Source organism: Neltuma alba, unplaced genomic scaffold, assembly GCF_004799145.2.
Source record: "Neltuma alba isolate B1F8T4 unplaced genomic scaffold, ASM479914v2 tig00011277_pilon, whole genome shotgun sequence".
NCBI classification, from domain to species: Eukaryota; Viridiplantae; Streptophyta; class Magnoliopsida; order Fabales; family Fabaceae; genus Neltuma; species Neltuma alba.
The window spans coordinates 967,895-980,242 of record NW_021635987.1 but is presented as its reverse complement, the minus strand read 5'-3'; the positions used below and the strand labels follow the sequence as shown (position 1 = coordinate 980,242).

General features: G+C 33.2%; 1 pseudogene; it reads right to left on the bottom strand.

The window, feature by feature from the left end:
* Positions 1–762: 762 nt before the first annotated feature.
* The window catches only part of LOC114711116 (uncharacterized), a 77,063-nt pseudogene continuing 65,477 nt past the window's right edge, over positions 763–12,348 (bottom strand).

The window sequence follows — 12,348 nt, the reverse complement described above, 5'->3', positions numbered from 1 at the left end:
CTTTTGCAGTTTGACAGAAGGATTGACACATGGGGAAGCGGAGGCTGAAGCTTCAAGGCTAGCTTCATTCCGAGAAGCACATATAAAAAGCAAGAGCATGACAAGCATTCATAATACGTGTCTGTTTACGACAACCGCGAGTAAGAAAACACGTGGTCTATTGAACGATTAGTCAATTCATCAATTGCTCACAAATTAATATACACGGTATTCATACGAAAGATGGAAAATCTTAATGAATTCTAATACTCCTCCGGTCCTTAATATAAGACCCAATTGTTGAGTTAGTTTTGGTCCTAAATATAAGACCCATTTATCATATTTATCAATTTTCTCTAAATTATCCCTATGGATACTCTCTCAACCATAATCAAGTAGAAGAAGGAGATGGGCTATTAAGAAAGATGATTATTGTGTTTTAGGAAAAATGTGTCACATTTCTTATAATTAACTAACTTACCTAACTTCTTTAATCTAATCAAATTAGTTAAATGAGTCCTATATTAAGGACCGGAAGAGTACATAAATAACTTATAATCAGATCCTTGATAATAACAATGAAACAAACGACACTGCAAAATTGAAAACGAAATTCCTTTTCTCCTAGGACAGTGAGAAAGGCTCCGATTCTGGGTTCATGGCTTTACACTTGATTACACTCATTGTATTCTACAGCTCAAAATACTAGGTACCACAACATTAAACTTTACCCTACTAAGTGAGGTTACGTGATATCATTGTGCTCTGTCAACAACAAACTCTAGAAGACTAAATAAGGCGCATGAACAAAATGCTGATTGATCCATTGAATTTAATTGAGAAGGTGTTCTACCCATTGCTCTAGAATAGCAGGGGAGCCATACCAAGGTCTCAACTCATCATCTGAACCAACAGGTGAGTGATAAACTCCATCCAAGCTAATGTTGAGTGCGCCCTCAAGATGGGCTGATGCTTCTGGCACCACACCATCACCCCATACATCTGCCTGCCCACAAACCCGAAAAAATCTCATGGCTTCAGTTACCCATAATTGATCAGGAAGAACATGACAGTGAAGGATCCGTCACTTATGTTAATGGCAGTTACAGACTCAAAAAATAAAAGTTCCTGGTAAAGACCGTAAAAATCGATTAATGTCATTTACCTCTTCGACAGATCTTATTATATCACTTCAATACTCAACTTGGATTTGGTTCTAATATGGTCTTTCAAGAAGTAAATTAATGACACTACTTAACTTTTCAAGGAGTAAATGATACTATACAATATTTGGGGGAGAAAATGTTCTATGGGCTTGAAACTAATCAAACTTTCTACTATACACATGACCAAGGGGAAAAAAGCAACTTCGAGGAAGCCAATTTATATTGGGATCGTCATTGGAGAATCATGATGAAATTTTGCTTTAAAATGATTCAATCACCTGCTTGTACCCTTGTCCGACAAAGCGAGTTCGGAAAGCCGTATTAATAGGAGGAGAATTGCTTGAAGCACTCATAGCAGCAGCTTCAGGAGCCGACTGAAAACCATTTATCGGAACCACAGACTCAATTTTTGCATTTGACTGGTAAAAAAACTGAGCCCCTTCAATATACCTGCATATAGCCGTACTCAATTAAAATCCGTATCATCAATCACTCTTTTGACCTGGACAATTGGAGTTACACTAACAATAACATAAATATTGAACTCTTTAAGAGTATTTTTGGTAGTATCTTCATCCCTGGTAGTATCTTCATCCCATAAACTCCTAAAGTTGTTACCAAAGTAGATGACTTAAGATTTTAGATCAATATGAGGTGTTGGACCATAAATATGGTTCCTAACTAGAACACAATGAATCAAGGTGCTGCTGGTCTTCTAGGTTTCAACCGCTTTTTGGTTCACTACTACAGTCAAATACTTCACAATCGATATGTATTCCAAAATCATTAAGGCACACCTGTCTCAAGGATCACAAAGTTGAACAACTTTTTAGGCAAACATGAAATTCAATGAAAACATAAAAATCATCAACAGTTAAAGCATTTAGCACTTGAGAGACTAAGAAGAGAAAAATAATGTCACACTTATCCAAAAAATAATTAACCCAATCAGCAAATCATGAAGGATGATTTACCTTCCAGCAGCAATACAGACATACTTCATTTAAGGGGTATAAACGGCTTTTGAGCAGTTTTGTTCAACATAATTCAGGAGACACCGTGTTTGATCAATGACCCCAGGTGTGCCCTTTGGAGGTGGGCTGAGAAGAATGTTGAAGAAAACATTATCAGAATTTTATCACTATGGAACAGAGTATGTTGAGAGAACTGTTTCCTTCATGTCTGAATAATGAAACGAGTGGCATAAATTTTAGTCCTCCAAATCTACATCTTGTCTCATTTGATTTCTCTCAAATTCAATATCTTATATCAGTCCTCCAGTCGGTATCTTTTTTTTTCATCCCTAAAATAAGCTCATTAGCTGATACTAAACAAAGATGGTTCATGTGGCCTAAAGTGAGGTTGATGTTGCATTAAGTTTTCACTTGACCCTCAGCAGAAGCCAAGGAATTCGAAATGGGGCTTCGTGCACTTTGTAATTCAATGCCAAGTAAGCACATAACATCACATCAGCTTCACATTAAGTTGCATAACCATCTCTCTTAAATCGAATTAAAGGCCAAGATAAAATGATAAAACTTTATGTACTTCTTAGAACTAAAAGATCAATTCACTTTAATTAAAACCAGTAATGCATTCTGTAAAGAAACTAAGCTGAAAGTATTAACCATTGACCAACCCCAAACCATTTTAGAGGATTTAATATCTATAAGCATGGACATTACAGGTGAAGGGTTCCGAGAGTCAATAACAAGGAAACATGGGACACCCCAAATTCTTCCATGTGACACAAGGTTATTTGCAGGGATTAGAATTTGTAATTTGATAACGGACAAAGAAGACATGATGGGCATTCAAACATTCTGTGATGAAGAAAAATGGCAGGCGAGGAAGATAATGAATAATAGTTCTAAATTTCATGGTCGCCTGGACTTATGTGCGGGATAAATTTAAATGGTTGTTTCAAGTGTTAATATTTCCATTCTAGCTGTATCTGCCCTATTGTTTTCCCCCAGTTCTAGACATATTTAAGAGTTGTCATAAGAAAGATCACAAAAGATGAATCATTCCAGAATGCTGTTTATATTATAGTTCAATACATTTTTTTTAATGCTTTGCAATCACTCGAGCCGTGAAGTTTATATGAGTGGATGGTATCACCCAGTGGCAGGTATAATTTCTGGATCTGAAAATAAAATTAAACATGAAGAAATGCTGCAATAGAAATTCTAGAGTGTGTATCATATAGGATATATGTCCCTAGCTAATTTGGGCTTGTCTCTAGATGATGAGATTCGGATATGGTCCCAAGTTCAGGAAAAGGTTTGCTCGTTTCAATTTACCCATCACACAGGAATGGTTTACGAGAGGGGTGGATAGTTATTCGGATTTTTTGCCGTTGTTTTTTGTTTGCTTTGGGCTTTAAGCCCCTCTTCTTACCAAAAACGGATTATTAACATGCATTAAAGGCAATAGCTTTTTTTTTTAAAATAAAAAAATGAATTTTTTTAGTTTTTCAATATTTATTTTTTAATTTACTCATAACAAAGTCCATCAACTATATTCAGTTCCTAAATTTTTGACTTGCTTATGTCTTGCTGAAAAAAAGCACATCATATTTGAAAGTTTGTATTTTGAAACCAGAAGTAATAAAAAGGATGGGAAATCTTAGAACACAACGCGCTTTGCACTTTTCTCCGGTGGGTGGGGCAAATGATTCAGATTTCAGAAGGTGAGGCTTGTGGCATTTGCTTTTTAGGTTGTGTGCATAATCATCACTTTTAACAAACTTAATTTTCGAATTGCTGAAGCATTTTGTTTATAAAAGTCCTAAACTTTGGAACAGAGAAAGTAGAGTCAAGTTATTTAATTAAAAGTAAGTTCTTTTTTTTTACTATTATAATCATAATCACTTTCATCCCATCTCCCTTCCGGTTTTGTCGTTTTGTGTTGGAGGAGATTGTACGGGATTGTTGCCTTGTTTCTATATTTAAATTATTAAGGACAATGATATTTTTTTTTTTGTTTGGTCTGAGGACGGTGATAATAGAATGAACCAGAAAAAATTCTTTAATTACGTAAACCACATAAAAAGTGTGCATATATCCCATCTAGTTTTAAATATACGGTCGAATTAACTAATTCGTAGAGTTTCTTTGTAATTAATATGTGGAAAATTTGTGAGACGTTTTCAAAAATGTCCCCACCATTATTAATGACTATAATTTGGATTTGAAGAGATCAGTACTATATCAGATTTTTTTTGTTTTTTTGACCAGCCAGTACTATATCAGACTTTAATGCATAGAAGGAAAAAAGGCCTAATAAATAAGGTTATCATGAAAAAAGTTTAGCATAAAAAATATATGAGAGAATATGGCCCTATATTTACTTGAGTTAACTTATATACTCCATCTGGTTTAAAATATAAGATAAAATTTATCCATTTATGCTAATCAAAACATTAGTTAAAATGATAAATATGTAAGGCATGCATTTTTTCCTTAAATATGCCCTTATTAATAAAGAGAATAAGTAAAAGATGTAATAAATTAATCAAAGAGAAAAGAGAATATATGAAGGCAAAATTGAAAACAAAAACTCATTAAATGTTTAGGCAAAAATAAATGTATCTTATATATAAAAAAAAACCAAGCCACTCCAATAAAGTTTATCTTATATTTTGAATCGGAATGAGTATTTAATTATTTATTAGAATTAAGGACGGGCATTTTTCGCTGACAAAAAAAAATCCGCCTTTTACAATTTCTGAAATCATATGACCTAATCACCATCCTTTTGCCCAAGGAAAAAAAACCGACCCGGACCGACCAGTTCAACTGGAAAACCGGTGAACCGGTCCAAAGTCCGGTCTGGTTTAAGCAGAAAACCGGTCACTTGTTGAACCGGAAAGTAACCGGTCAAATCGACATTAAACCGGTCAACCGTCCGGTTTGAAGGGTTAACCGGTTTAATATTTCCCCCCTCCAAGTCCAAAGCCACGTCGTCTAATGCTTAAAAGGGGGGAAAAAATCGAACAACAGCGTTGGAGCAACTCCCTCGGTCCCTCCCTCCCGACCAGACCCTAGACCAAAATGGGGAAATAAGAAGAAAGTCCATCTGAAAAATGGAGAAAGAGGAAGGCAAAGAAGAGAAGGAAAATACAGGAAGAGATAAAAAATAACTTACTGGAAGAAAAAATTCCTGAAAAATTATGATGAAAAATGAAGTGAAAAACTTCTTTTAAAAGGTAGAGAGCATGGAAGAGGGAAGAGAATATGCTTCAAGAGGTGAGCACTTGAGCTTTGTTGTATGGGATGAAGATCGGAAAATTGAGAGAGGAAGAAGCTCCGACAAGGCCACAGTCCCAGGGTTTGAAATTAAAATGAGAAGGCGGAAAGGCATTAATGACAGAAGGGAAGGGCAGTATGAGAACTCTATTTCCGGTTGCAAGCATTAATTAGCTCCTTCGCGAATTTAGAGGGCTATTTAGGTAACGTGTTGCAGGCACTATGAGTACTTGTATCTTCTTTTTCCGTTTTCCAAAGCCTAGTCATCCGCTCCTTATGTTCACTTAATGGGATACTTCTAAATATTATTTTTATTAAAATATTTTTATAATAAGAAATGAATATTTTTTAAATTTTATTTAAATTTTATTTTTTAAATAATTACCGGTTTGACTCTGGTTCAACCCCAACCTGACCCATTAACCTTTAACCCACTATCTTGACCGATTTAGTGTCTGGTCCGGTTTTTTGTTCCTTGTTTTTGCCACATTTGGTACAATGGAATAAGGCTGGGGAAGTGGAATTGGAACCGCAATATGTTTTTGGCGCATTTGGTAGCTGGAATCCGGTTCTAAACGGAAGTCGCTCTTAACAAAATCGTGGGAACTCACTTCCATTGCACCCCTCATGGGACTGAAACCACTTCCCTAGAACTAAGGTCATTTCTCATCTTTACCCTTCAAGCCTCCCTCCGGCCTCCTTCCACCCAAGCATCCCGTTAGCAATGGTACTCACTGATATATTGTATATCAAATTTGAACTGTTCATATCTTATTTAAATAGTTTAAATTTGATTTTTTTATTTTTATTTGTTTAAAATAATTATTTTAATATGTATAGAATCTAAAATAAAGATAATATCTTAACTATCATTTTTTGCAAAAAATAATTTTTTCTCTTTAAACATAAGTAATTAAAGATTTTAAATATGGACTGCTCAAATCAAATACTCCTCTGGTCCTTAATATAAGACCTATTTAACTAATTTGATTAGATTAAAGAAGTTAGGTAAGTTAGTTAACTATAAGGAATATGACATATTTTTCTTAAAATATTATAATCATCTTCCTTAATATCCTTTCTCCCTCTTCTACTTAATTATGACTGAGGGAAATCTATATAGATAATTTAGAAAAAAATTGATAAATATGATAAATAGGTCTTATATTTATAATCAAAATCAACTTAATAATAAGGTACTTAATAAGGATGAGAGTAGTATGAATAGTTTAGATTTGATATGGACAAGTTTAGAGTGCTGAAGCTGGGTCCTGGTACTCACCAGGCATTCACCAACAACAGCAATGCTTGACAGATAGCAGCACCACGACTATCAGCGACAGCCGATGACTTTCACCAAGCGGGATTCCACACTCATCTTCACTGGGTTTATGCTTCACCATTCTGGCAAATTTCAACATTTTCAGCAAGCTCGGAAAGCCTCTCTCTCTCGCGCGACGGGAGGCTTCTCTTCTTCGTTCATGATTCCAAGCCCGAGTCTCGATCGGCCGACCCTCCCTCTCTCGCCTTCGTTCACGATCCAGCGACGCTCCCCCTCTTGTCTTTCGTTTTTGCTTCTCTCGTCTTCCATCTTTGCATCTTCGATAAACAGGTTGGGTTTGTACGATTTTTTTTTTTTAAAGCCATTCGTTGAGAGTTTGATTGTTATTGAGATTGGTTGTCACCGAGCTTGGTTATTTCTGAATTAGAATACATTGTATTTGATTGTGTTTTCTAATTTTCCGTTGGTTGCCAAGAGCTTTGATATCTGGGTTAGGATTGGTATTTTATTGTCTGAAAAGGGCATATTAGTCTTTCTATGTCATAAATGCAAATACTCTGATTTTTAATATGAGAATTATTTTATAGTGTAGTTTTGCGCTGGTTTTATTTTAACGACAGGAGGACTATTAAATTAGAATAATACTCTATTTTTATTATCATACCAAACACATTTCAAGGCCCAATTCTATTTTTAATTCTATTTTCACTTTCATCAAAAGCTCTTCTATTCTGTTTTTTTTTTTTTTAATTTTATAAGCAACAACTATCATTCTTTTCTTCTCCTAAGTATAAGCAATATTTGTAAGTTGTTTTAAATTTTTGTAATAAATTTTCTATTTTGTTTCATTAATTACTTATTTTAATGTTTAATATGTTTATTGTCTCATTTCGCAAACTGTCATATCTCTACATCACATATTTTTTCTCCATCATAATTCTTTTTATTATAATAATTTATTATTTTTTATACTCTCTCCCCCATAAATAAGGATATTTTAAATAAAAAACTTCTAATTTTTATCTATTTGTTGTATTTAACTAATATTTTAATCTACATAGTAAAATTCTATGTTACTTATAATACGGGACCGGGGGTACCAAATAGCGCATTACAGAGAGAAGGAAAGGAGAATTTCATTATGATATAGACAAACGTGTTTTAATAAATGCACTAATTGATTGGTGCGTGACTCATTTATTAATGGGAGTATGAAAAGAAAACTTTAATAAATGTAAGAATAAAGGATATTCGTTTCTTATAAATAAGATATAAAAAAACACCGCTAATATTTTTATTAAAAAAAAAGCCAACAAAAAGAGTACATTTTTATCATTTAATAAATGTCCCGAGCATGGAGTTCAGTTATTTAATTAAAAATAAGGTTTTTTTTACAGGTTTTAATTTCTTTGTTATTTTACTCTCAACTACTTTCATCCAAAAAAAAAAATGGTAATAAAAAACCCTTGAATTAGTAAAATGGCGAAATACACATCTCAATAAATTAAAGTGCTTAAGAAGACCAGGTCTTGAATCAAAATTATTAAATGTTGGGGAAAAGACCAAAATGCGCATCTCCTTTTCTCTTTCCTTCTTCTCTTCCTCTCTCCTTTCTTTTCTTGCGTCCTCTTTTCCCCTTCCAATCCTTCCTCTGTTCCTCAAATCCTCAGCCTCCTTCGACACTATCGACACTGAAGTCTCTCTCAGTCTTCACTCGCAGACTGCAATTGGCCTCTCCCAATCCGCCTCCAGTCTCCATCTCCCTCTGATCTCTGTCCTGCTCTCCCTCTAGCTGCACTCTAAGTCTCAAGCTTAGCCTTCAACTTCAGGTACTCTTCATCCCATTTTCCCATGGTAGAGAAAATTTTAAGCCTTCAAGCCTAGACACCACTTCACAGGTTGCTCTCTCTTGTCACCTTCAATGAAAGAACTATCTGCTCTCTCTTCTTTTTTCGTTTAACAGCAAAATTGAACTTTTTCAAAAATATATGGTAATAAAAGCAAAAGCAATAATCAAGGATTGACCATGTAGGACCATAGAAGCCAAAATTTTTGGGTTAGTCAAAGGACAAAGCAAGTTCAACGAGGGAAAAAATTGTTATATATCCAAATGAGATGTATTATAGATCAAAAAGTATTTTTTCCCCTATTTCTTGAAAACTTGTAGCTAGATTGTTTGTCATAGTCAGAAGATTCGTGTGCTGCTTAGTTGTAATTTCTAATAACCAGATTTGGTGCTTGAGTTCATACTACATGGTACGTTGAATATTTTGCAGGATTCGATATGTGATTTACTTAACTAAACTTGTTATTTGTAATATTTGATATATGTAACTTGTCATATATAATATGTAAATTGTGATTTGTTAAATTGAACTTGTTATTCTGATTTAAAAAAAAAAAGAATTTGTTATTTGGAATAGTAAAGTTGGAATTTGATATACTTGTTATATATCATACTTAAATTGTGATTTTCTAAACTCAACTTGTTATTTGCAATAGTTAAATATAATTGTTATTTGATATACTTGTTATATATAATATTTAAGTTTTTATTTACTAAACTAAACTTGCTATTTAGAATAGTTAAGTTGTTATTTGATATATTTAACTTGTTACTTGCTACACTTAACTTGCAAAAGCTAACAAGGGATAGAAAAACCAAAAGAAAGACGAAGTCTCAATAGATAGTTTCAATAAAGAAATGGAGATAAATTGTACATGATCTTTTTGCATTTAGATAGGTTTAATATATTTTTACTTTGTTAATAAGTGACCACTGTTATAAATTATCAATGGCAGGTATGTATTGCTAAAATGATATTTGAATTTGAGATTATTAAATGTTTCAGTTTGAGTTGAGATTATTTTTACATTTGATCAACTAATGATAAGTGTAGTATGGAAAATAATAAGTTATGACAAACATTTCATAATAAGTTAAGTTTTTGTATTATTTTCACATTTGAACGGAAAATTACAAGTGTAGTAAGGAAAATGACAAATTTTGAAAAGCATTTCATATTAAGTTATATTTTACTTACAAATGACATGATTTTCACTTTTCATTGACCATTGACAAGCATAATATGCTAAATAACAATTCGGGAATGAAAAATTACAATTTTGGACTACAGAAATGCAACAAATTTAACAAGTTTGTATTATGTAAGTGGTTATTCCCATTATATGTTTAGTAAAATTGTCTACACATAGATAAAAAATAGTTGCAAATGAACACGTTGCAAATCCTCTTATGCAAATGGTTATTCTCATTAGAAAGTTGTCATTTAGTAAAATTGTCTGTAAATGAATTAAAAATAATTACAAATAAACAAATTAAACTGCAAATTCCCCTATACAAATGGTTATTTTCATTATCCAAGTTGTCATTTACATTACTTGTTTTGTATAATTGTCTGTAAATGGATTAAAAATAGTTACAAATGAACAAGTTGCAAATCCTCCAATGCAAATGGTTATTTTTATTACTCAAGTTGCCATTCCTATTACTTGTTTTGTAAAATTGTTTACAAATAGATTAAAAATGGTTGCAAATGAACAAATTGCAAACCCCTTTATGCCAATGACAAGTCTAGTATGCCAAATAACAAGTTGTGAATGTCAAATTGCCAATTTAGTTTTAGCAAGGTTTTTTGAGCAAGATTCTCAAACCTGTGGTTATTGTGTTAGGGATATCAATTTTGATCACCAGAACTATGCTTTGGGCATAAATTTTTTGTTGGAAATAATGTGAATTTATGCGTACAATTAGATCTATGTCATTTTAGGAATATGTATGTAATAGTCATTAACAATTGATAAGTGTGCTAAGTAATTATTAGTACAAAATTAAATATATTAAACCTAAACTAAATACACCAATATTATCTATCGTTTATCCTAATTTCATTACCCACTAAGCCAGTCTCCTTTTTTGGCCTTTCCTCCATTGCGGCTGTGGAAGAATCATCACGTCATTCATTGAACTCATGGTTGACCAACCATCACATAGGATTACAGTAAAAGTTGACACTTAAGCCTAGACAACATATCACAACTTTGTGAATAACAACCATTCCAAATAACAAAACGGAATACAAAAACAAGTTCACTATTGTAAATAACAAGTTAAGTTATGAAAATAATAAATTAAGTTTTAGAAATAAAAGTTAGCTTTTTCAAATAACAAATTAAGTTTGGAAATAAAAAGTTAAATACAGTATTGAAAATTATAATTTAGATATTCAAAATAACAACTCTACACTTGGAAATAACAAGTTCATTGTTGTAAATAAGAAGTGAAGTGTAACAAGTTCACTGTTGAAAATAATAAGTTGAGTTTTGAAAATAACAAGTTAACTTCTCCAAATAATAAGTTCTGGAAATAACCAGTTAAGTAAGTATTGAAAATTACAATTTGGGTACTCAAAATAATAACTTTACACTTGGAAATAACAAGTTAACTTCTACAAATAACAAGTTAATTGTTAAAAAGAATAAGTTCAGCTTTACAAATAACAACTTCCACGCTTGAAATAACAACTTCCTCTGCCTTCTTGCACCCTTATTTATCAAATTCTTATGTCTTCTGGCACTATCAGCTCCCTTGTGCAAAGATGAGGTATCAAAGACTTTGAACTAAGTGAACATGTAAAAATAGCTCCAAATGAAAAATTTCAATTGTCCAAGTATCTGGTTACAAATTAGGCAGGTTTGCTCTGCGAAATTTGAACTAAATCAAGCTTGTATCGTACTTATTAACACGACCACAGAAAATGCAGGATTCTAAGTCATACTTAATGCTATCTCAAATGCTAAAACTCCATGCAAAGTCATACAACACAAATTACATGGTTTCTGCTCAAAAGAGAATGGTGTAACTGAGAAGTTTGGTAGAAAAATAAAGGGAACTGATTTTTCAAACAGAGCAGAGTCAAACGCAATTATTACATTACTCCAAACTCCATGAAAATTTGTTTTATTAACTTTCTCTTTCGTAGTTACCAACATGCACTTTATTTAGAGATAAATTTAATCTGCTTAAAAGCATATATGTGTGAAGATTTCATTGTATATGAGTGGTTTTGTATTGTATGCTTATAAAGGATAAGTCGATGGGAAAAGAATTTAGAAGCAGATAAAAGTTGTGCAAAATTTAATGAAGACAGAATTGTTTACCATTTGAGCAAGGCAATCGTGCATTTGGGCATTGCTCCACCTTCAAGTTTCTTCAATGTCACTTGTCCACACACCACAACGATCCCCGTAGTTCCTATCTTCAAGCTCTACACACCCATCCCTATTCTGGTTTGAACCTTCACATTGGGCACAAACTCTTGCTTCGAAACTCCCCCTTGAGATTCTTCCCCTCATTATGCACCAAAATCTGATACTTCATGCTTGTCTTCGCCTTCGGATACGTCACCTTCTTCACCTTAATCGAGAAACTTGGAATTGTCTTCTTCCCAAGATTCATCTTCCCATCGTCCGCCAAAACCCCGAGCATCGTCTTGCCGAAATACCACTAGATTTTACTGTTTGGGTTCTTCACTTCCACCCTCATCAGCTTGTTGGTGCCGAGGTAAGCATTGTTGGGCTTATTGGTGACGTTCAACCTGGCAGCTTGGAACGACTAAAAATGGAAAACTGCCAGTTGCGGAAGAGAAGA